Below are 26,518 nucleotides of genomic sequence, written 5' to 3'. Positions count from 1 at the left end.
AGAAATATGAGAAAATACAATATAAGCAAGTAAATCAAATTTAAAGTGAATATATAAAGTTTAGCATTTCTAAAACCTAATTCCCTAACTGAGCTAAATAGATAGAATTAAAAGTAAAGTTCTTTGAGGATTCTTACGTGCTCCACGCAAAGTCCAACAGCACATCACCCTCATCGGAAAGTCAGAAAGCAGCAGCCAGCCCATCCCTAAGGGCTTGACTTTTTATACCTTTCTACGCTAACTAAACTAGCAAAGGAAAGTTTTCAGAAATCTTCGACGTCCCATTGGCTGAGAGTGACAAGTGACATGTCACCCACTTTTCAAAAAGTTCCATTAAATCACGTTTCATAAAGACCATTGTCTCTTCCACGTGAAACCAGAAGCTTCCTGAGTTTGCAACAAATGTATTAAGTCATTCTCGCAGCGTCCATTGACTTTCAATTGACTTCCGCGGATGCCAAGTTAAGGACTGACAAAATGTTCTTTTTCGACCTTGGCCATGTCCGACAGAATGATGACAGCACATTAGTTTTTGCTTTGTGAACGCAGCTTTTGACGAATAATTTATTTCAGAATGGGCGTCTCGTGACTTTTGCAGAATTACAAGTCAGCTCTTTTCTGTGACTCAAGTGACTAGGCCCAAAAGCAGGCAACTTATGATTTCTAGTATAAAACAAACACAAGAAAAGTATTAATGTAAGAAATAATGTAGATTCTGTATCCACCCCAGGATTTACTAATTAATTAACCCACCCGATTAATCAAAATGTTACCTAGCCATTGCAAACAAATAAAGCAGCGTTTATATCTACCAGTCTCCGTTATTCCATGAGACTCATATGCACCTAGAATAGTAGAAATGACATCACACAGACAAGGAAAAGCAAAACAAGCACATGCTTCTTTTAAGTTTGCAGCAGTTAGTAATGACAAAAACGAAAACAATAAATTATTTTATTATTTTGCACGAACAAAAAGATGCAACAATTATGCACGTTTATGAGCACACATGTTAGTCCCCCCATGTGTAAAGTTTAATCTAAGTTGTATTAGCACGACATATCACAAATCATTAATATTATTATTCATGTTATGGAAATGTGACTTTGCGAGTTTAAACAAAATTTTGTTTTCAATCTCGCTCCATCAACTCCCTCATCTGGTGATTAACAAATCACCACACCAGCACTCAAAATTTTGATAATTTAAATTTCTAAGAAATCGATTCAAATTCATTTGTATCAGTAAACCTAAAAGTCTGTTTCTGCATAATCTTTGGAATTAACATAACGCTCTCTATGTAACTCCTGTAATTCGATCTCTCTTTCTTCTTCTTTTCTGAGTTTATAGATTCTTTTCTTTTCTTTCAACTGTTTCTTTCTTTTATGTAACAAACAACCTATTTTGGTCAAAATAAAAATGAATACTATTATAATCAAAGGTGCCAGAATCTTGCCAAGAATTGAACTTCCGATATTATGAAACCAGTTTTTAATTGCTTGAAACCTTTTTGAAAGTTTCCCAGTAAAATCATCTTCTTCTAAAGGAATTATCTCTGAATGCATTTGTGTAATATTCTTAATATACATTTCAATATTCTTACTTTCATCAGGTATATATGTACAACAATGTTGTACATGTAAAATGCCACAGACTCCTCCCTCTTTTGCTAGGAGTATGTCTAAAGCAAGGCGGTCTTGAATTACCATAGATCTAATTGCAATAACTTCAACATTCACTAATTGAAATCCATCAGCTGTGTCAGTTGATAATCTATCAACTATAGTGGACAATTTTCTGATTCTCCCTGCATTTAGGGTTATACCAACAAAAGGTATTACAGCTTGAAAAATATCTCCCAGAACTTCAGTAAAAGTTTCTCTTTTAGCTCTATTTACATAATTATGAATTTTAAACAATCCTTCTGAATCTCTGTCAACATGAAACACTTTAGGAAAAACAATTCCCACATAACAAGTTCCATACCAGTGGTCTGGAAGGTTGTAGTAGGCTTTGTCACCACAAACAAAATAAATCCCAGGAAAGATAGGATCTTTTCCACCTTTGAATCCCCAACCTCCCAAAATCTGATAAGTATCTTCACAGTTACTTGCACCTACAAAGTAATTATCAAAAAGTGTGTTATCTCTTCTAATGCAAAGCTTTCCACTAACAGGTTTGTCTATGTGAATTGCAATATTTTCAAGCATTTTGCCATTTAATTTCTCATCCTCTTTTTGCCAGAAAGCTGACTTAGTCTGCTTGACTAATTCATTCCTCTTATAAATTGCTCTTCTCTCCTCAACCATATTCAAAAATTTCTTTCCTTCAGCACTTAATTTACATGTTAGATTATTCTTGTAAGCATACTCGTAAGTGAGTTCATTAGTAACAAGGAAAAATTCTCTCATTTGTTTTGCTTTCTTATGCTTGTTTAAAACATTATCAATCTTAATATTTGCAAAAATTTCATCATAATTTGAATAGTAATATTCTAAACGTCCAGTTTGATAAAATAAACTAGTTAATACACTACATGTTACAGCATAAGTGAGAGGAAGCATATTATATGTTACTCCCTCAGAAACAGAAGCAGGTAACTTAACGCAGACATAGCAGTCTTTTGCATCCATTACCTTAACATATTCACTCAATAGCTTTGTGAATGTATTACTTGAAAAATCACCAATTGATTTATCTTGATGAATGTTAGGCTGATGATCAATAACTTTTGTAGACGCACTATGTTTAGTTTGACTAACCAGAGCTTTGCTAGTTATGTTAACTTTGTGTAATTCTCTATTCATCTCCAAAGGGATAATTACAGCTAGAACCAACCAGAGCAGAACTAAAATGAGCAGACATACCAGAGTCATCTTACAGCATCTTTTAAAAACAGAACACTTTGAAGTGCTCTCCTTAACATAAGGCATTCTTGGTTAATTTTAGCCTCAAAAATTAAAAACAAATTTTAAAATTTATATACACCCCCCTTTTAAAATTTCTTTTTTTTTTTTTTTTTTTTTTTTTTTAAAACCCTAAACAAGATTTCTTCGACCTTGTGTCATACATAAGTTTTCTTCAACTAAACAGTTTTTCTTCGACCTTGTGTCAACTAACAAATTTTCTTCAGCCTTTTGCCAATTTAATATTTTTGTACTTCAATCATTGTCACTAATTTCTTGGATTTCGTTTTCTTCTTCACTACTATCATATATGTCAATAACAGGTGGAATTACTAAGTAAGTCCACTCAGGAGACTTGTATTTTTGGTTTGGTCTTATTATTCTCTTTCCTTTTCTCGATATCACTTCAATTTTTCTTCCAACTCCAACTTCTTTTCCAGGACTCTTTTGACTACTGATTTCTTCAACTTGTTCTTTTGGCTTTTTGATCAATCTGACTCTCAATCTTCCACCTGGCCAGTAGTCTGCTTTTCTCACGTACTTCTTCTTTGGTTCAGAATTATTTGATTCTGACTTCCAAGTCCTTTTCTTTCTGTTTTCACTTTCACCTTCCACGTCACTTTCTTCAGTTTCGTAGTCTGAAATTTCAATTGACTCAGGAACTTCTCTATTCGGCAATTTCACTCCTTCAGGAACTTCACTTTGTCTTCCATCACTGGTACTCGGTAATTCGTTTTCCTCCTCTTCCTCAATTACCTCTAACTTCCCAGATTTCGGATATTTGTTCCTTACTTCAGAGTTTGTTCTCTGCCTTTCGATACTCTCCTGGTCTGAAACTTCTTTTTGTTCTGCTTCTTTGTCTTCAATGGAGACAACCGAATCCTCAGTTATCTTTCCTTTTAACAGATTCTCTTCACCTTCAGAATCTATTTCAATTATTTCCAAGTCTTTTCTTGTCAGATTTCCATTCACTGGCACATTCACTGGCACAGTTTCCAGATGTCGACTTTCTTGTCGATCTTCAGAATCTGGAATTATTTCACCTTCTGTTTTGCCTTCTGCCTCAGAATCAGAATCGTCTGTGGTATCACTTTCAACATCAGAACTTTCAGGAGTTGGTACTGGAATAGTATGACTAGGATGAATCCAACGTTTTAATCCTCTGCACTTTACAGCATTAGTAGTGATCAAGATTATCTGCCTAGGTTTCTGCCATCTAGGAGCTAGACAATTCCTTCTCCGATGCACTTTTGTTCTGACCCAATCGCCAGGTCTCAGATCATGTGTCAAAACCTTTTCATTTGATTGAGCTTCAGTTCCCACCTGATTAGACACAGAAGTTACCATATCAGATAACCTTTTACAGTAATCCAAAATTGCACTGTCATTTATGCTCAACAGTTTACCTACAGGTACAAAAGCTTGCCTCATAACTCTTCCCATTAAAATTTCATGAGGACTCAAACCTGTCTTTTTATCTGGTGTACTTCTTAATGACATCAAAACAAGTGGAAGAGCATCAGTCCACTTTATACCTGTTTCAAGACACATTTTTCCAATTCTGTTTTTAATTGTTCCATTTATTTGTTCAACTACTCCTGATGCCTCTGGTCTGTATGCACAGTGTATTTTCTGCTCAATGCTCAAAGCTTCGGAAATTAATTTCATCAGTTTGTTATCAAAATGGCTTCCTCCATCACTCTCAATAGTGACTGGAAAACCGTACCTTGGGATGATTTCTCTTAGCATTAGTTTTGCCACTGTAATTGAATCACAATGTCGTGTAGGGAAAGCCTCTACCCATCTTGAGAATAAGCATACAATTACAAGTACATATTTCAAACAATTGTGTAAGGGCATTTCAATGAAATCCATTTGTAACCTGGTAAAGGGACCACCTTCTCGACCAATTATTCCTGTCCCCACCACTGATTTTCTGTTTGGATTCATTTGTTGGCATGACAAACACCTTTGACAAAAAGATTCAGCAATAGTTCTAAATTTGGTATTGAACCATGTTTCTCTGAAAAGTCTAACCATAGAATCTCTTCCTAGATGTGCTGGACCATGATATAATCTGGCCATGTCAGCAATCAAACAATTTGGTAAGACTACTCTGCCATCTTTGTAAACCCACACTCCATCTTCTTCACGTGGTCTACAATCTGATCTTAACCATAAGTCTTTTTCATCATCTTCTGCTTCATCTTGTAAATCTCTAATCTCATGCCATGTTTCTACAACAGTTGTTAGCATTAATGAATTTGAATCAGTTTCTTTACTCCTCTCCCGATTGTATGAATAATTTTTCCTTGCGCAGTATTTAGCTGTTTCATCTGCGAAGGCATTTCCCTTGGAAATATAATCAGTTCCTCTAGTGTGCGTTGCACATTTAACAATGGCGATTTCTTTTGGCAATTGTATTGCTTCAATTAATCTCCTAATGAAAACTGCATTTTTAATTGGTGATCCTGCTGATGTCATGTATCCTCTCTGTGACCAGAGTTGTCCATAATCATGCACAACTCCGTACCCATACTGACTATCAGTAATGATGGTAACTCTTATATCCTTTGATATTTCACATGCACGAATTAAAGCAATCAATTCAGCCACTTGTGCTGAACGAACTCCTTCAAGACATGATGCTTCTTCAATATCTACGACTGTACAAACTGAATATGAAGCTTTTAAGACACCTCCTTCGGATCTTAAGCATGACCCATCTACGAAGTAGACAAAATCCGATTCAGACAAAGGTCTGTCTTTGATGTCTTTTCTTGGTTTAGTGCAGAATTCCATGACATCTAAACATTCATGTTCTGTTTCAATGTCATCAACAATTTCAGAATCAGGCAGTAATGTAGAAGGATTCAGATTTAAACATCTTGAAATCGAAACATTATCTGCTCCCAGTATGATTTTCTCATACTTTGTCAATCTGCTACTTGTTAGATGTTGAGTCTTACCTCTTGTCAGTAATATTTCAACTGAATGAGGCACAAAAACTTTTACAGGAAATCCCATAATGATCCCCTCACTTTGTTCGAGGCTGATACTTGTAGCTGCAACTGCTTTCAAACAACCTGGTAATGCTTTTGCAATTGGATCAAGAACTGCAGAGAAGTATGCAATAGGTTTCTTTAAATTTCCGTGTCTCTGAATTAACACAGATAATGCACATCCTTCTCTCTCACTGCAATACAGTTCAAAATCTTTTTCATAATTTGGCATACCTAAAGCAGGAGCTTGGCATAAGCTCTTTTTCAGGTTCTCAAAAGATTCCATCTCAGCAGCATTGAGAATAATTGGATCTTTTACATCTGACTTTGTCAGTCTTTGTAGTGGTTTTGCAATTACTGAAAATCCACTTATCCATTGTCGACAGTAACCAACCATTCCCAAGAACATTCTGACCTGTCTTTGTGTTCTTGGTGGTAACATTGCTTGAATCATTTTTATTCTCTCTATTGTTACTTGTCTTTTTCCCTTTGCAATTCTGTGACCAAGATATTTTACTTCTTGTTTGCAAAACTGTAGTTTTGCTGGGGACACTTTATGTCCTTCTTCTGCAAGGCGATTTAACAGAATTATTGTGTCTGTTACACAGTTTTCTCTTGTCTTTGCAGCTATTAACAAATCATCAATATACTGCACTAGCGTAGACCTACCAGGTAAGTCTAGGTCTTCTAATGATCTTTTTAACAATTCGTTAAAGATTGAAGGACTTTCTGTATAGCCCTGAGGGATTCTTGACCATCCGAGGGTCTTACCTTGGAATCTGAAAGCAAATATTTCATAACTGTCTGGATGTAAGGGAACAGTAAAGAATGCATTGCAAAGGTCAATGACTGTATACCATTCAGCATCATGTGGAATCTGAAATAGAATTACTGCTGGATTTGGAACCACAGGACAACATGGAACGACAATTTGATTAACCTTTCTCAAATCTTGTACGATTCTAAATGTTCCGTTAGACTTTTTAACTCCCATAATTGGTGAATTACAAGAGCTACTCTCCATTTCTTTTAATACACCTTGCTTAATTAATTTTTCAATTATAGGTGTAATACCTTCAATTGTTTCTGTTTTCATCTTATATTGTGGAGTGTTTGGAAATTCTATTCCCTGTTTCAATGTAATTTTTACTGGATCTACGTTTTTCATCAGACCCATCTCATTTCCAGTAAAATCCCATATTTCAGATTTCACTGTTCCTTTGAGTTCTTCAGGTAAATCTTTTTCTTCAAATGCAGGAAACAATTTTGTTTCTTCTGCTTCCATCATCATCATTGTCATTCTGTATAAACCATCTTCCTCCATTGTTTGTAACTCAACTCCATCAGGAGAACAATATATTCTACAATTCATTTTACATAGGATGTCTCTGCCCAATAGATTTACTGGACTACTATTACAAACCACAAATCTGTGTTTATCTCTGTAGTTTCCAATTTCAACTGGTACTGGATCAGTTAAGTCAGTTTTAATTTGCTGATTACTTACTCCGACAACTTGGATGGTATCCCCAGAGAGAGGTAGGTTTTCAATTTCCACTGATCTAACAGTAGAACGGGTAGCACCAGTGTCCACTAGAAAAGTGATGTCTACATCATTAACTTTCCCGTTTACAAAAGGACCAGACTGGTCAACCTCAAGAGTGGCTCCAACGACACACTCTTCCTCCTCTCTCGGGCACCGTCAGCAATAATCATCAGAATCGCTGTCTTGACTTTCTGCTAATAAGAATTGTTGTGAAGCATTTTGCATTTGAACCCTTTGTTGCTTTTGCTGTTTTTGTGGTTTTATTACCTGTTCACTTCCCTGAAATCCCACGTTTGGATTATATTTTTGAACTCCCCCACAATTCGGAAAAGGTGGTTGTGGCAATTGGTCTTGACGATTATTCACCTGTTGTTGTTGCTGTTGCTGTAACTGTCGCTGAATATTAAATTCGTTTAACCCCTGTTGCATCTGTAGCTGTCGCTGCAGGTCAACACCATTCTGCATCTGTGGATTTAATAAGGGATTCTTTAAGTTTTTAGGAGGATGAGGACACTTGTCTCTCCAATGTCCAATTTCGCCACAATTAAAACAAGGTAATCTTTGCTTTAACTCCTCAATCTTTGGGCTAAATTTCTTTGGGAAATTATTACCTTTAAACTTTCCTTGTATCTGGTTTGTATTTCCAGTTTGAACAAAATTAGTGTTCTTATTTCCCATGCTGGCAATCTGTTGCTCAGCCACCTTTACCTGAGCCCACATGGCTTTCTCCTTCAGCTTCTTCTGTTTTACTTCTATTTCATCACTGCAATACTTTGCTTTTCTTAGAATATCATCTACAGATAGTGATTGCCATCCGACAATACTATTTCTGATCATTTCTCCAATTTCAGGTTTTAGTCCATAAACAAATCTATAGACAAAATGGCTCATGTCTTTTTCATCTAATTTTTCATAACCACTGTATTGTTTAAAGATTAACAGTAGTCTTTCATAAAAAGAATGAACTGATTCTTTTGTTTCCTGTTCTGTTCTTTCTATTTTAACCCAATCGACTTCTTTGGGTGGAATTTTGTTTTTCATCCAAACAATTACTTTCTCATAAAAATCCATTACAAGCGGATTAGGAGCACCTGTTTCTTTGATTCGCTCAGGTTCTGTTTTTGGCCAACTAATCGATATTTTACATTCTGTCCAAAGATCAGATGGAACGACAATGTCAAAAAATCCATCTAAATCAATCCACAGAACTTTTGACACTTTGATAAATCTATCGACTTGCCTGTACCACTCAACTGGTTTTTCCCTCAATTTTGGAAAGTCATTTGTAAATAACAGAATGTCCTGTCTCGACCAAGGGACATGAACATATCCTCCACCTGCAATTTCTCTCATTGGAAATTGTTTTGACAATTTTTCCAATCTTTCATCTTCCTTCTTTTTCGTCCATTTTACTCTCCATTTGTTCAGTTCTCCTAGCTTTTTGATATAGACAATCAAATCTTTAATGTGAACTATTCTTCCCATTGAGTTTAAACTCTCAATGTCACTTTCTGAAAAGTCTAATCTGTAATGCTTTGCAAAATTCTTTTGTTTACTCACATCGATTTCAAGTTCTGCTGCTAGATCCTCTAGTTGATCATATTTGTTTTTCGTTTTCCACTGTATGCTTTTACAAATGAACAGTAGTTCATCATCTCGATAGTAATTTAAACTATCTGGACCAATTGTTCCAATTATTAATTCTTCGATATTCGCTTTTAATTTGGCCACATCAAGTTTTGGTGTGGTTACCCTGACTTCAGGACTCCCTATATCTGATATAGCACCCATTGGTGTTTTTGGAGATAAATCCTCATTAAAGGTTAAATCAGGCATTCTCGATTTAGAAGTGTTTATTTCAGATAAATCTGAATAAAATTTTTCAGCAGCCTTTTGAATTTCTGTATTTAAAGGAATAGTTAATCCAGCCTTGTTTGTTTCTCTTTGATCAAATACGGGCTGAACAGGACCAATTGTTACTGGAACTGTCACGGCTTCCATGCCTTTTGTCATTCTTTTTATTAATTCTTCTTTTGATCTTATATATTCATTATAATCAACATCTTCAACATTTCTTGCCTCTCTTGTATAATCTTTTGGAGGTTCTCTTGCTCTTGGAGCCATTGTAAAATGTCTACCTTCATTTCGAGCATTCTCGAATTCTGGTCTTCTAGGAGTTTCAATGATTTCACAATTATTTGGATAAAGTTTAGGAGCTTCATTAATTGGAGGTGCACTCGGTGAAGTTTCAGTAGAAACCACCGGAGTCGACCATGATCTAGGAGGTCTCAAAGGCTGATTCTTTCTAGCAGTTGTATATATTTCTTCCATAACTGCATCCTCAGATTCACTTTCCATAGATTTCCCTGTAGGAGAACCCATTACCATTTCATGAATTAAATACAATCCTTCACTCATGTTTCCCTGTCTCCACATTCGCAATCTATCTTCATGAGTTTCTCTTTTCCAAGATGGATTTTTAGAAGGTCTTTTAATTCCACTAGCTTCTCTTTGTAACTGATACATCTCGTCTTCCCACTCAACTAAAGCTTCAAATTGAGTTGGTCTCGGTTTTGGAACAAGAGCATTCATTTTCTCTCGTAAATTTCTTAAAACCTTTACATTAAATGAACCATCATCAGGCCAAGTTAAAACACCGTCGTTCTTAGTATATCGTTTCCAACTATCGAACCATAAGACAGTATGATATCCATATTCACCTTCCATATACGCTGCAGGTGTTTTATACTTATGAAGTAGTTTACCACCTCGCGTTTCGATTTTCTTGTCAGGTGAAAATAAATTCTTAAACTTCTGAAATAATGTTGGCTTTTTCTCAACATGTTTAAAATGATAACTCATTTTTAAGAGTTAAATCTAATTCACAAAATCGTTCGTAAAATATTTCCGGGATGTTCCGTAAAACAACCAATCCGTGCGCGAAACACACCAACAAGCCAATGACAGTTGAGCTACGTCACTTTTCTGCTCAACCAATAAATTTAGAGTTTTTCTGAAGGACCAATCAGCTCACAGGCCGTCAGAGACTCAAGAGCCAATCAGAATATAGCTTGTGACGTAGGTCACCCAATCCCAGCGCGGCTCTGTGACGTACACAGCAGCTGCGGTTTCTCTTTTCTCACTCCTGGCGCTTACCCCTCCTTCACAAAATCTTTTCACAGCGCCATTTTAAGAACACTTTTCAGTGTAAATTAATTCTTAACAATGACTATAAAGACAACATCTGTTCGTTTCACTATTTAGGATAGTTTACATACATTCAAGTATCCACACTTCGGAATAGACGGCGCTATTCACACTAAGGATAATATTCAATTGTCAGTAGAGTAACCTTACCCCACCCTTCTAACACGTATAATTATGAACTCGCTTTGCTCTGAACCCACCGCGAAGTGAAAGTTCTAAGAGTTCCACTTGAACATAAAATACAATTCAAACTCGCACTTTCACACTGAAATTTCCCTAATTTCAAACACACATGAAATCCGTACAGGACTCTCACCTGTTTATAGAAATCATGCACCGTTAGCAAAATAACGACGTTATCCGTACAGGGCTCTCACCTGTTTATAGATATGAAACATGTACCCGTACAGGACTTTAACCTGTTTATAGATATTCATGCACCGACGCTATTTTACCCTTCACTCAAGCTCGGATATAACTAATACTTTTATCACAGTGAGTTTTATGGAAGGCGCTTTGTCCCTATTCTCATGCTGCTTTAATTTCTTAGAAAACCCTCACTATACAAGATTCAGACCTAGCCCTAAAACTGTGCTGCTCGGCGACAACACTATGGTACACGGCGATACCTCTTGTGATACTCGGCGATATCACTACAAACAGAACAGATGGCTTGCGTGACTAATTTCTCGCCACACAATCTATACCGGTATAGCTTACAGATAGCACGAAAAACGAACTTAACATGTGTTAAAACATCGATCCTATTTCCATACCATAACACTTTAGTAACCCTTAGCAACCAACATATTACCTTGGTTACCCTTAGCAACCATCAATTTCTGCTACCAGAGAATTGATCCAGCGGCCTATAGAAAATATATCATAAACAACGCTACCCAATTTCATAACCTATAAACAAAATTCTATACTAAATATGGACCCATTTATAAACCTGATATATTTTGGGCCTACTGAATCAGGTGGTCAGATTAAATCTATATACACATTATCTATACACTATATACATTTTATACATCTACGAAAGGAATATTGTCATTAGAATAAAACCTAACCATTTAAACGACCACCATTGGCGACGTAATCTAGCTAATAGTAACCTACACTTCTGAATAACCAAGACCAGCTTGTTTGTCAAAAGTAAGATTTTATTTACTAAATTATGGTATATAAGTTGATAGTTTTATAAATGAATTTTATTTGTAATAAAGCAAGCATGATTGTAAAGAAATATGAGAAAATACAATATAAGCAAGTAAATCAAATTTAAAGTGAATATATAAAGTTTAGCATTTCTAAAACCTAATTCCCTAACTGAGCTAAATAGATAGAATTAAAAGTAAAGTTCTTTGAGGATTCTTACGTGCTCCACGCAAAGTCCAACAGCACATCACCCTCATCGGAAAGTCAGAAAGCAGCAGCCAGCCCATCCCTAAGGGCTTGACTTTTTATACCTTTCTACGCTAACTAAACTAGCAAAGGAAAGTTTTCAGAAATCTTCGACGTCCCATTGGCTGAGAGTGACAAGTGACATGTCACCCACTTTTCAAAAAGTTCCATTAAATCACGTTTCATAAAGACCATTGTCTCTTCCACGTGAAACCAGAAGCTTCCTGAGTTTGCAACAAATGTATTAAGTCATTCTCGCAGCGTCCATTGACTTTCAATTGACTTCCGCGGATGCCAAGTTAAGGACTGACAAAATGTTCTTTTTCGACCTTGGCCATGTCCGACAGAATGATGACAGCACATTAGTTTTTGCTTTGTGAACGCAGCTTTTGACGAATAATTTATTTCAGAATGGGCGTCTCGTGACTTTTGCAGAATTACAAGTCAGCTCTTTTCTGTGACTCAAGTGACTAGGCCCAAAAGCAGGCAACTTATGATTTCTAGTATAAAACAAACACAAGAAAAGTATTAATGTAAGAAATAATGTAGATTCTGTATCCACCCCAGGATTTACTAATTAATTAACCCACCCGATTAATCAAAATGTTACCTAGCCATTGCAAACAAATAAAGCAGCGTTTATATCTACCAGTCTCCGTTATTCCATGAGACTCATATGCACCTAGAATAGTAGAAATGACATCACACAGACAAGGAAAAGCAAAACAAGCACATGCTTCTTTTAAGTTTGCAGCAGTTAGTAATGACAAAAACGAAAACAATAAATTATTTTATTATTTTGCACGAACAAAAAGATGCAACAATTATGCACGTTTATGAGCACACATGTTAGTCCCCCCATGTGTAAAGTTTAATCTAAGTTGTATTAGCACGACATATCACAAATCATTAATATTATTATTCATGTTATGGAAATGTGACTTTGCGAGTTTAAACAAAATTTTGTTTTCAATCTCGCTCCATCAGAGCCTCTATTCCTTTCCCTAGCTGGAAGCTCCTTGGTATCCCTAGTTTTGGGTCACAAGATATTTGGCAACACAGAGATAGAACAATTTAGAAAAAAACTATTTTAGTCAAATTTCCACAAATTCCAAAAACAATTTGTGACCTAAGTCAATTGAGAAGATTTTTAAAGATCTTTACTGGATTATGTATAGTGTAGTCAAACAGAGGTACTTTTCCCACAGCTGCCACCAAACATTGGAAAGTGGTTTATTAGGAGTCGTAAGTAGTGTCATGTGTGTGAGTTAGGCCTGGTAGGAATTAGTGCTACATGAAATGTAAGCAGTTCGTTCCTAAAGTTACCTTCCCATTGTCACGCTGACTTTTGACACACATTTGCATTTATGACACTTAGGTTAAGTTTCTAAGAAACACCAACCTTGTTCACACAGAAGAACTTTGTGAGAGCACTATCATACTACCTTGGCATTATGTGCAAGGTCTTCACATGTGTGATACAAATGTATTTATTATTATGTCCATATGGCAAAGCAGCTATCAAAGGAATACAAAAAATAGGTAGTATGATCAGAATAATGGCCCTTTTCTATATATGTATTTTTGTTTCCAAATATAATCAGAGGAGACACTACTGCTGAATTTGAGGGGCCCCTGCATGCTGATGTTTTAGCCTAGCAGCTGACTGATATCTCTGTGAGGGATATCCAGTTCATGACCAAGACAGGGTCTTCCATTCTTACCAATCAGGTAAAGGAATTGGATCATCCAGAAGCTGGATTCTTGCAGACCATACATTCACACCCTTGACATATAGGTTAGGGTTTGCATCATAGGAGTACTCTAGAATGTTATAATTACCGTATATGTATGCATATCTAAGCTGTCTCAACAAGATGGTGGAACTCTTTGTTTTATTCACTGTTTTGACACTCATTATAACTTTTGTCTGCTTCTGTCCATTATTCACTGCAACAAATATATTCTATACAAGCATTGCTGTGGTTCATTAAATATTGAAAAACATCTATTCATGTATTCTTTGTATATTTCTCTGAGTGAAACATAGCATGATTCATGAGGATACAGGGTTGTCATGTTCAGTAGTTGCCAGAATGGTTTATTCTCTGCCTAAGCTTAGGCGGGCTAATAGTGTCACTGTGAGCTAGCTGGTCCAAGCTACAACATATTCTATGGGGGTTCATGGAATCAGTCTCACACCATCCTAAGTTTATGTTGTCCTCAAATGTGCAGTTCCTACTGATTAGTGGAAACTGCAGACCAGTAGGGACCTACGACTAGTAATAAGGGCACAAACACAATAAAAGGCTCAGTCAAAGTCTCAAATGATTTCCTTGCTCAAACCTTGGTAGCTGGCAATGAACAGGCAAGCTTAACTTAGGAGACAGGTGTGTAAAGCATTTAAATAGGATATATTTGTAGGAACACATAGACAATTTTACCTTTGCACTTGGTCATGTTTCTGGAGCTTTTTCTCTCAACATCAAGCGAGACTCCTTGTCAGGCCAGGTTTCAAGTCAATGACAGTGGCTTGGTTCAGTATGAGGCTCAGGTGGATTTATTCTAACTAATATTTTGATACTTAGAAGTATATTTCCAGCTTTTTACTTCAAATAGTTATACTTTAATCAAGCAATCCTATGATAGCCTATAAAGCCATGGACTACAATTGAGAAAAACGAATTTCACGGTTGTTCCCTGACCAGGGCATGTAAAACACATGTTATATTGTCGCTGCCTATAGTTGCAAGGTTCCCTACCCATGGGGCACCTAGGAGAGATCTTTGGGATGGCTTATATATAAAAAAAAAGTTTGGTACTTTGGAAGTACCTTTAATTGCAAAGTCAAATTTGCATATACTTTTAATGTAAAAGCAGGGCTACCTTTAAAATAACATCAGGATGCACAGTAGTGCACACTTAAGTGCATTAGGTCTACTGGGCCTCTAACCCTATTATATAATATGGACTTACTCCGAGGCTGTCAGTGACAAATGCAATTAAACTTAATTACCAAATACATTATAATCAGGGCACTGGCCCTGGGTCTGGTAAGCAGAGCCCAGGGCTCAGTCACAGTCAGTTACCACCAGTATGTATCGATCAAAAATTGAGGGTGATCAGGGCAAATAGGATAACTTTCTCACAGCCTCAAAGCTTTTTCTACCCTGATCTTTAACCTGTTCTGTATACTGGTCTTTTAATTGTAAATATCTGCAAATTGCATGCAGATTGCTATGAATGCTAAAGTGGACCAAAATGTTCACTGCTGGATGGATCTTTACAAAACATTACATTCTGAAATTTAGCCAAATAAACACGTTTTTCAAATTCCAAACAAGTTCAATAAATGAAGTCAAAGTAACAAGCATTCCAAAACAACTTTCAATCGAAAGTGATACTTTACCAGAACTACAGAGTTGTGATCCCCACTGTTCTAAACATATCAGGGACCTCAAAAGGTGGGAAAAAAAGCATGGGACAAATTGTGAAGAAAATAATAAAAAAGTGCAATTGCATTAAGTACATGATACACATGCAATAGATGTTGTCTAGGTTGGTAAAAATAAAATAATACGGAGAGTCATGTAGAGTCAAACAATTATGCTAGACAGAAATAGGAAGGGTATTGGTATAATGAATGACAAGGTCCAAATTACAGCGTAACTCCTAAAATAATTTATGTGCAGGTATTTTTAAAAGTGTGAACAGGAAGGAATGGAATGAGTGGACCAGTCTGGCTTCTTTTGGAATGTCTATGCCAGATCCTTGTGCATTTTGTGAAAACGAGGAGACAGCAAAGCTTTCTTTTTAAAGCAAAAACTGCTGAGCCAGAATGCTAAGCAATGGTTTCCTGAGATGAGTTTTTGAGAAAGGTGCGGTGCATTGAATTGCTTTTGGCATACACATTTCATTTACAAGTGAGGCATGCTATTTTTAAGCTATGGCATACATAAAGACAGATCAGTATGATGTCCTACACGACATCCATGATGCATTGTCTTTTAGAACATTCAGCTGCTGGTTTGATCATCAAACTTCTAAATTGACCCACATCACTCTACACCTGAGAAACCTCCCCTGGCTCCCCATCCAAAAAAGATGCCTGAACTTCCAACAACCATGCAGAAACCTTCGCTCTGCCTCCCTCATCATAGCATAGACACTGCATCCCCCGTAGCCACAGCAGAGGTCGCTCCTTCTCCCACCTCGCCGCCAAATCCTGGAATGCCTTCCCTCTCCAGCTCTGAACTTCACCCGCGCTGATAGACTTCAGTAAGAGACTCAAGACCTGACTTTTCAACTATGCCCAGTAGCCCAGTGCCTGGATACTCAAACGGGTGATAAGCTGGGCTATACAAGTACTGATTAATTGATTGAGTACCGGATTCTAACTGCCCCATGCAGCTTAGCATTTCACCTTTGTTTTCCTTCAACATTAGACTTATCTGCAGCACTGACAACAGTGCGCTATCTTCCCTGTACATGCAGTCAGTAACTTCGCCTCTCTGATTTCGTCACTTTCTTTGTCAAACTCTGATTCACACAATGCTTCCCCCTCTTATGCATCCACCTACATGGCATCTCCTTTTATTTATTTTGCTTTCTAGTTATGGTTTCTCAGCATGCATATTTATATTGGACATCATAATAAACTTTTGCCTGGCCCCACACACTGGTATATACAGAAGAGCACCACCAATCACTGTGTCCAAGTCATCATCAGTGCCTCCCCTCCACATGTATTCCTTCATCCATGGGACATTTCCCCAGAGCTTAATTTGTAAATAATGAAGTGCAGGTGCTAAAATATTTGTTGGAGGCAACACCTCCTTTTCTCTGGCTCCACCCACTCCCTCCACTGGCTCCACCCACTTACTATTTTAGCTCCACCTACATCTTCAACTGGCACTGCTAAAAGGGACCCTACTCCGCCGTCACATTCGGTATGGTTGGCACTTTACCTTCAGGCAATCTCAGGAATCTTCTAGCGAGGTGAGGTGGCCTCCCTCGAAAGGGGGAAAACTCACTTACCCAGAGAGGAAAAGCAGGCGTCAAGGGCACTTTTCAGGCAGCATGTAAGCCAGGCCTGTGTTGTTTAATGGTAAGAAGAGTGAAACAACTGCAAGCTAACCCACTCACGAGCCTATCCCAGAGATGCTGTGCTGGCAGGGATTCTTTGTTGAGCTTCCTGCAACAGCTGTGCGTTGTAGCTACTACTGGTGTAGAGAGGGATAACTGTACATCTATTGTCGGGCGTAAGCACCTGTGCAGACTTATTTAACACATCAAACTTACACATTTGAAAAATAAACTTCAATGTAATGATATTTGGGAGTAGGAATCCAAGGCCTAATGTATTATAGATAATTTGGACTAGAGTTTTGTTGCAGGCCACAGTAGAGCAATATTATTTCTATGCAGCAAAATAGAGCACCTTTTCACCACAACCTTGTTGTCAGTCCTAAAAATTACAAACATCGCTCAAAGTTGTTGAACAATCACAGATGTGTAATGACCTGTTTGGGAGCATAATAGCAGAGTACTCAGTATTCTTTCTCTCCCTTACTCCCTTCTATTTTTCTCTCTTACCCCCACCCCCGTCTACTTCTAACTCTGATTGTCTTTACGTTCGCTCTACCTGCTATCCCTCCTTCAACACCCTGTCTTTCTATATAACTTTCCTTCTCTCCTCACCCATCTCTTGCTATGTCATCTCTCTCTCTTGTTATCTGACCTCACGGCTCACCCCTCTTTACCTCGGTCTCTCTCTGCTGCCTACCCTTTCCTCCCTACCCTCTTCGAAGTTCCCTCATGAGTACATATCAGCCGGAAGACAATTTCCTACTGGGAACATGGCTACGTGCAATATAATCACTCACTGTCCTTGGTGGATATGTTTTTGGGAAGAGGTTGGATTGGAATCTTAGTTATACACTTCAGTGATTACAATTTAGACAGTGAAACTGTCTAACTGGCGCTGCTGAAAATGATGAAGGTAATTTGTTACAAATGAAACACACTGGTGGTGGTCAGGCATGAGAAGGGTGTGGAAAGGGACCAGTAAGTATGCGGCCTTAGGAAGAGTGGGAAAGAAATTAAACAGAGAAGATGGTCTTTTGAGGATATGCATGGTCCCAGAGAGTACTAGCACACAGCAACATTATGGTAGAAGAATTCTCTTTGGATGGTGTGCATTTGTCTTTCATGGCAAATGAGCGTATCTGCTGAATTTAAGAGAAACTGTGGTAAGCATCTAGGGGAAAAACCTGTGGTGCTAGAAGGATCCGTGATGGTGGATGATTTTATGTTGTGATGGGGCAGGAAAACACCCAATTGTGGTTTCCTGGTTGTCTAACTATTGTGAAGGTCTAACCAGCCCAGCAGGTGTGAGGGGAGCAAACAAATAAGACACTTCAGAAGGTGCAGGGGCAAGAGATTGAAAGGTATGAAAACTGTGTGTGGCCTGGTATAGGTGGATACATGGATGAAGTGGGAGTAGTGCTGATAGATGGTATAAGTTGCAGTTGGGGGAGGTTTGCAACACCACGAGTGTCAAGAGTTAATAATAAGAGCATTAATAAGAGCACAATTTGTGTAAGTGAAGTAGGGTATTTTGTTGTTGTGTTGGAGTTATTGTGTTACATTGCATACAGCAGACATCTACTAATAAGGCAGTCTTTACTCTTTATGTTATTTATTGATTTTGGTAATTTTCTGCTTCTCGTACGGTGCCTGGGCGTTCATCAGGATGTGCCTAAAGAGGAAGTTACCTGTTTGTCAATGACAGGCAGTAGTCTCTCTAAAATCACAGCAAGACTTAATCTGTCTTCCAATAAAAGACATCTTTCAGCTAGTGTTAAAGGTGTCACCTTGGGGGAAACAGGGGTCTAGTATAATTGCAAGTTGCAATTTGCCACGTGTGGTAACTTGTAACTGCACATATCAGAGGCAGGGCTAGGATTTGTGGGGATTTATTGTGACATCCGCATCGCCAGGCTACATTCCAGCCGGTAAAACGTAGAGCAGTTTATCGAGGAAGTATGCAAAGAAAATCCCAGGACCTGCAGATTTTGCCTGCACTAAATACCAAAATCGGAATGTAATGTAGTGCCCCAGTTTATGGGCAAAACTAGGCTATCATTGTTGCGCAAAATAAAATCCGACACACCTCTGTGTGTAATATATTTTGAGAATTATCGAGCAGGACATTGAGGCACACCCAACAATGGGCCTCTCGGTGTTGTGTTACAATAAATGAAATCTTCAGTGGCACTGCAGTGAGGAGTCTCTCACAGAAGTGCTCAAGACTGCAGCTGTATCGGGCATAGCGACGTGCTCAAGTGCCTCTCAAACGGAGTTAAAGATGTCTCGCCGCCAAGCTTTTGGGCCAGTGAGACCAAACTCCTCTTTAATAAAATTCTTTTGGAGCGCATGCCATGTGCTCGAGTCATTTATTTCAGTCAAGATTTATTTGTGACGCAGCACTCCTCAGAAGTTCGGATGGCTGACAAAGTGTTATTTTACAGGACTGACCGACCATTATCAGTAAATAATTTTAGAAACTCGTGGACGCATACATAATTGTTTTTGTACCCTGCTATTGGGGCGCCTGTAACTAAGTACTGTTCAACGAGCGCCTCAGAAAGGCGAGTGTTGCGCACGTTTACGAATGAACAGAAACAGCAGTGCAAATGTGCAATGTACCCTCAAATGAATTCCATCAAAAGGGAAGTTTTAAATGTTCACTGTTTCTGGTGCTGTATAACAACGAATATTCACAAAGGAAAACGGTGAGCTAAATAGCGGTGCTTGGGGAAGAAAACAAAGCTGGTTAGGTAAATGCCCTTCAATTATTACCCCTGTGTCTACTATTTGTCATGCTCTGGTAATTTAGCTGCGACATAAAAACTGTAAGGCCTTTATTCCCTGAAATCCCTTTCAGCGAGGATGGTGCTTCCAGAGTGGCTGTGATATGTTCACTGTCCCAAACCTTTCCTCGTAGGAATCTCACATTTTGCGTGCAAGGGTTAATTATGGGTGAGACTTCAGCTAACCCTTTATGTTCGGAGGGGGGAGTGAAACACTTACAAAGGCTGTCGCTGTAGTGCGTTTCAGAACTTTTTTCAAACTCCAGGCTCTTTTACCTTTGAGGATAAATATCTTCACCTCCTAAAACCGGACGACCGTAGGTCACCACGAGTCATCCTCGAGGACGTCAATGAAGTCAGCCCGATCCGACAGATGACGACGTTGGGCAGGCAGCCTCTGCAGGCATCGCTGCTTCGATCAGCCAGTAGTAAAATCACTCAGTACTGTGACTATCTGTGAAATAAATCTGCGCAGCCCCTGCCCTCTTCAGAAGAACCAAAATCCAGCCCGCCCAGATAAATCAGTGTCTGTGTGTCCCGCGGCCCGCCCACCGGCAAGTGAACAGTCAACTCAACACTGCACTGAACTAAGGGCCACAGCCCGGGGCAACATATATGTTAATTTATGAATCTTCTCTTGGCCTCCGGCAGCCTCACTGCCTCAGAGCAGGCTAAGCAGTTTGATTTACACTCAGAAGACGTTAACACGCTGCGGCTGTACAGAGTACAGCAGTACGGTAAATTTTAAAAGACAATAATGTGTGACGTGAGCAGCAGATGCATAGACCCGGCCCTGATAATTAAGTGCCGGTGCTTAGCACTGGCACAAATTAAGCACTGCATTTCCCCTCTACAAGGTGATTGCGATATGTGTCTCCATTTCATCCCCTATCTAACTTCGTGACTATGTGGCCCGGCAAAGGTGCTACATTCTCATTGATCACATTTGAGCTCATGCATGATATTCTTCTTGCTCTACAGGGCCGGACTGGCCGTAGCGGGCACCGGCCGTTTCCCCCGTGGGCCGCTAGGGTGGGGGACACATTTGGGCCCCTGGGGTCGTTTTTGTTGCCAGGGTCGGAAATATCTACCCCCTGTAACAAAGTCAGACGAAACCGGCCCTGACAAACTGCTCGGCTGCAATCCCCTCTCCCCAGGGGGTGCCAGCCGAGCAGTCTGCTAGGGCCGGTTTTGGTTCCCAGTCTGGCCTTGTTACGTCTCAGTTGACCAAAGTACCTTATTGATGTCTCCATATAAAGGAAAGCAGAAACTATTTAAGGCGCTTTGAATTTGTCAGGAGTGGGCAGCATCTCTCTTCTATTACAGAAATACTTTTCTCTAGCCCCTTATAGGGGTGTGAAAGTGTACATTAGCATGCATCACATTTTCCTTCCTCTATCTTGATGCCATCTAGATTATTCTTTATTCAAGCAGGGTGGTATCCCTTACATGAGGCACACATTTTCAGTTTTGTATGTGTAGTGTCATATATGATGTTGATGGTTTTACTTAGATCTCCTGGGATGAATCATAAATCATTCTTGACTGGCGCCATCTTGCGACCTTGGAGGCAAGTCTAAATGTATTTGGTGCAAACAACTTTTTGGGCCATATTATGAAAGAAGGTTTCTGAAAGTGGCAATATGTAACAACATTTTTATTTTTGCTGTGTTAGTGATGTGTTCTGTTTTAATTTCCAGCACTCACTTTATGTAACATCACCCCAGGTTATTTGATGTGCCCAAAACTGGGCCTGGTGAAGTCAGCCCTTACATTACAATACATGTTAAAGACTATTTTGACTCTCTACTCCCCATTCCTCTATCGTATTTAACTCTCTCCCTTTTCCCACCCTGCCACACAAAATTCCCAGACTCCCCACATTCCTCTATCTTACCAGGCAATCCCTTTTGTAATTTTTGCTTGAAGGACAAAGAATTGCGGATTTGCCTTCTTAAAAATATTGTTGTCCATTTCAAGATGGTTACCCACATGTGCAGAAGTGCATACATGCTTGTTGGATGACTTTCGTTTTTTTCTTCTATTCACATGTATTATTAAAACGCTTTTCATCATGGATGCATATGAATCCACCATGGCTTTTTTCAGTGTGATTTTTAAAAAGTATAATATAATTATTTCAAAGATGGCCACTGTGGTTGCGCATGTGATAAAGGCAGCCACATTTGGAAGGCATTTAAAAAAAAACATTTAAGGTTTTTAAAGATGGCTACAGTAGATGTCCACACATTCACAGTGGCCATCTATGATTACCAAATACAAAGACTGAGATCAATAGAATGTCCCACAGTTCATAAATTTTTTTCAGCTGCAGGATTGTGGTTTTGGAAACATAATAAAGATCGTGTTCAAAAGACCTCTGCGTCCACCACAGTGAGGAGCAAGAGGGAGCAACAAAAAGGCCAGATATTGCAAAGTAGGAACATACAGAACGGGCAGTGATGGCTAGTATGCAGAGAGTTTTTTCTCTACTTAAATATTTATCAATAATGCTTCCATTTTGAAAACAGAAACATCTTAATGAGAAATTGTAGGAAACAGCCTCTCTGTACAGTGTATTAAAATAAAGTAAACTACATAGAGAGTGCAAGAAATCCTAAAAGGCTGGTAGAGGTAAAAGTAGATAATACTAACTCTCTATTTGTGGCAGTGTGGGGGGGGCACTTAGTCTTATCAGATGGTAGTGTTAAGCATGTGTTGTACTCACAGAGGCAATAAACGAGACCCACACTCAAGAATAAATCCGAGAACAATTTGAAAAAATTGTGTACATTTTTGTATAGTTTTTAAGACCAGTTCTAAGGTAGGTACTTTCAGAGTTATGATTTTTCAAAGTTCGGAAAATATATTACGTCTGTGCTTAATTATGCACCATGGGAAACAATGGAGAACAAGTAGGAAAATGCATAGAAATTCAGACAATACTTTCACAAAATTCACCTTCTCATTTTAGGTTGATGTAGGGACCAGGTCCAAAGTTCCAGTAGGAGAAGTTTGGGAATATCATGGAATGGCCAGGAGAAGAGGTGCTGAGGTGTTTAAAGCTGATGTGCAAAGATGAAGGGGTCCACTTTAAAAAGCACTGCACGGATGGACTTACAGGTAAGTCCGGTGGGCCTCCTCAGAGGGAGAAGTTCGCAAGCACTTGGGTACCATGGGGATAGGTTGGTTAGTTGGTGCTGGGGCTATCGGGCTGGGTGCAGAGCAAACAGGTCAGCCAGGAGTCGTGTGTCATAAGTTCCTCACGGTCAGGCGCAGGCAACTTGGAGAGGCGATCTTGGGACAGTTGGGCCACTCTGGAAGTGGTCTTGGGTGCCTCAATATCCCTCGATCGGTGCTTGCTTCTTGTGTTTCCAAAGTCAGGAGTGGACTCTCCTTGTTGGTGTTTTCTGTTGGGGGTCTGGTACACCGGGTATTGTTACGCCGCAGTTCCTGTAGGTCCTGGTGCCTCCAAACTTGGTTGAGAGGCAGAACTGACTCTCTGGTGATCTTATATCTTTACTTACCCTTTAAAGTGTCTATGCCCTCTAGTGACCACTTCCTATGGGAAGAGGAACTGCCATCGCCCTGATAGGAGGTTTTCTCACCATTTCAAGATGGTGGAATTTCAGGAGAGTGTTTCACCTCACCTGCCCTGCTCTAGGGGTGGTGTAGGCTAAATGGGGATCCTCCTCCTAATCAATTTGATTTGCCCACCATTCCTGTCACCAAAAGTGGAGCAGGAAAGGGGCCCTGGGCTCCCCACTATCAGGAAGTTCCTGATTTGGATTCCAAAGGCGGCATTGCCTTTAAAACTTCCCACCCAGGAAGGACATTCTGTCCTGGAGGAGGTGTCATGCACCTCCACCCAGAGCATGTTTTATCTCAGTTCTGTGAGAGCACTGGATCTCACCCCATGAAGTCAGAAACATGTCTGTTATTGGCAGGCTGGTGAAAACATGTCAGGAACCACATCAGTGCTTGGTAGGTTTAGAGGGAACCCTCTAAAAGGGTCTCCTTTGTGAATTTATTAATAAAGCCAACACTGGCATCAGTGAGGATTTATTAAGACACAAACAGGTCTATTAGGATGGTTGGTGGATGGCTGCCGCTGGGCTGGCGGTGGCAACCGCCGGACCAGAAATGGACATCCGCCCACGATCGCAACCCGGAAAACCGCTGGTCCCATTAGCATGGCGGTGAAGACCGTGGCGGAGAGATTTTTCGCCCGCCACTTTTCCACTGGTAGAAGTCTGCACATCTGCCTAGCGGACGGAACTGGACTGCTAGAATGGTGCTGGTGCAGGGACAGGCTCCGTCGGTGGTAGCCAGCCTTTCCGCGGCAGTGGGACTGCCATGGAAAGGCATGCAGAGAATGTCTCTGGGGGACCATTGTGAGCTCCCAATGTGTTGGGGGAGTGTGTGGGAGCACTGCGGGGTACCCCCCTACATGTCCCTGTACCAGGTGGCAGGGACTGTGCAGTGCCTGCCAAGCAGTGCAGTGATATGCATGACATGCTCCTTTACACATCGCAATGGTGATGCTGGTAGCAGCAACCGCTGCAATGTAATGCCTGCTATTGTACCGCCATGGTCCGATTTCGACTGCTGAGCATACTAATCGGACCAGCGCTTATCCTAATAGAACCTAAAGTTTGGTACCAAACACCTTAGAAATCATTGAAGATATAATAGAGCTAAGAAACTTGTGTTGACAAGTATCCAACTCGGATCACTGACAGAACATCGACAACAGTAATATCGACCTACAGAAATATCGGGACATAAATATCGTTGTCAAAAATATTGACCTGTTATCTTCATAATGGAAAGTACAAAAATATCGGAAAAAAATGTTGTTAAAAATATTGAAGTACAAAATATATTTTTTATATGTATTATAAATATTGTAAAATGAATTAAATAATACATTTTTACTTAAAAAAATATTTAGATTTATTTGTAAATTATAACAATTATAAGTAATAAATGTAATTTAAAAATAAATTAAACATACATATATAAAAAGTAATAAATATAGTTACTTAGAAATAATTAATAAATAATATTTGACTTAATTATAAAATGTTAGAAATATAATAAAAAATAAAGATACATTCATATACACATACACCTGTCACACAAACATTAAAAAAATTATAATATAACTTAAAATATTAAAATATGTAATATTTTTTAAATCAACAGTTTACACTACATTTAGTGCAACAGTAAGAAGAGTGTTGGATAGCGGAGGTAAATTATTTACTATTCCCACTCCAGCCAGTGCAACAGTAGGGAAAGTGTTGGATAGCAGAGGGTAAAAAATTACTATTCCCACTCCAGTGAGTGCAACAGTAGGGAAAGTGTTGGATAGCAGAGGGTAAAAAATTACTATTCCCACTCCAGCGAGTGCAACAGTAGGGAAAGCGTTGGAAAGTGGAAGAGAATAATTTGCTATCCCCACTCCGGCGAGTGCAACAGTAGGAAGTGCTGGATAGCAGAGGGGAATAATTTATCATTCCCACTCCAATGAGTGCAGCAGTAGAGAAAGCTTTGGATAGCAGAAAGTAAAAAATTACTATTCCCACTCCATTAAGTGCAACAGTAGAGAAAGTGTTGGATAGCGGAGGGGAATAATTTACTATTCCCACTCCAACAAGTGCAACAGTAGGGAAAGTGTTGGATAGGAGAGAGGCAAAAATTACTATTACCACTCCATCAAGTGCAACAGTAGGGAAAGTGTTGGATAGCAAGGGGTATAAATTAGTATCCCCACAGAACACAATTCAAATTTAATAACAAAAAAATATCAACTACAATACAAAATATAATAAATAACCCAAAAACAAAACATATATAAAAATATAAAAACTAACAAAACATATACAAATATTTTAATGTAGCGAAAATATAAAATTTACAACACACATTTAAAGTAAACAAAAAAGTGTACTCCATAATTAACACAGCTATCACTTAAACAAATATTATTTAATTTTAAAACACATTTAAACATGTAAAAATGTATGTATAAACCAAATATTACAGCTTTTCAACCTAAATCCACAAACAAAATAAAAACTAAACAATTATCAAAAATATTTATCACTTACTAAATGATTATTAATGACCAAGTAATGACTAATTAATTTAAAATCAAGTACACCAACACACCAACACACACACCTAAACATATTTACATATTTTCCATAACTAATTTTAAATTAATACATTAATATTAATTAACAACAAATCATGAATTGATTTTAAAAAACTACTTCCCACTATTTACCACTATAAAACCCACAACTCATACATCAAAATGATTACACAATCGGCATTTTTACATATTAAATCAGTAATTAGCATTAATTAACAAATAATTATCTAAATATAAATAAATTACCTTCCACCATATTCCCCTATAATTGCCACCACCAATTTCTTAAAACACAATTAACATAATCAATTAATTAATAACAATTAACAAGCATTTATAAATAATTATTAATACTTTAATTCACACAATTAACACTATAAACTTAAATTATTAAATATTATATTAGCAAT

This window comes from Lissotriton helveticus, chromosome 2_2 (genome assembly GCF_964261635.1).
Source record: "Lissotriton helveticus chromosome 2_2, aLisHel1.1, whole genome shotgun sequence".
Lineage (NCBI taxonomy): Eukaryota > Metazoa > Chordata > Amphibia > Caudata > Salamandridae > Lissotriton > Lissotriton helveticus.
This window is presented reverse-complemented; position numbering follows the sequence as displayed.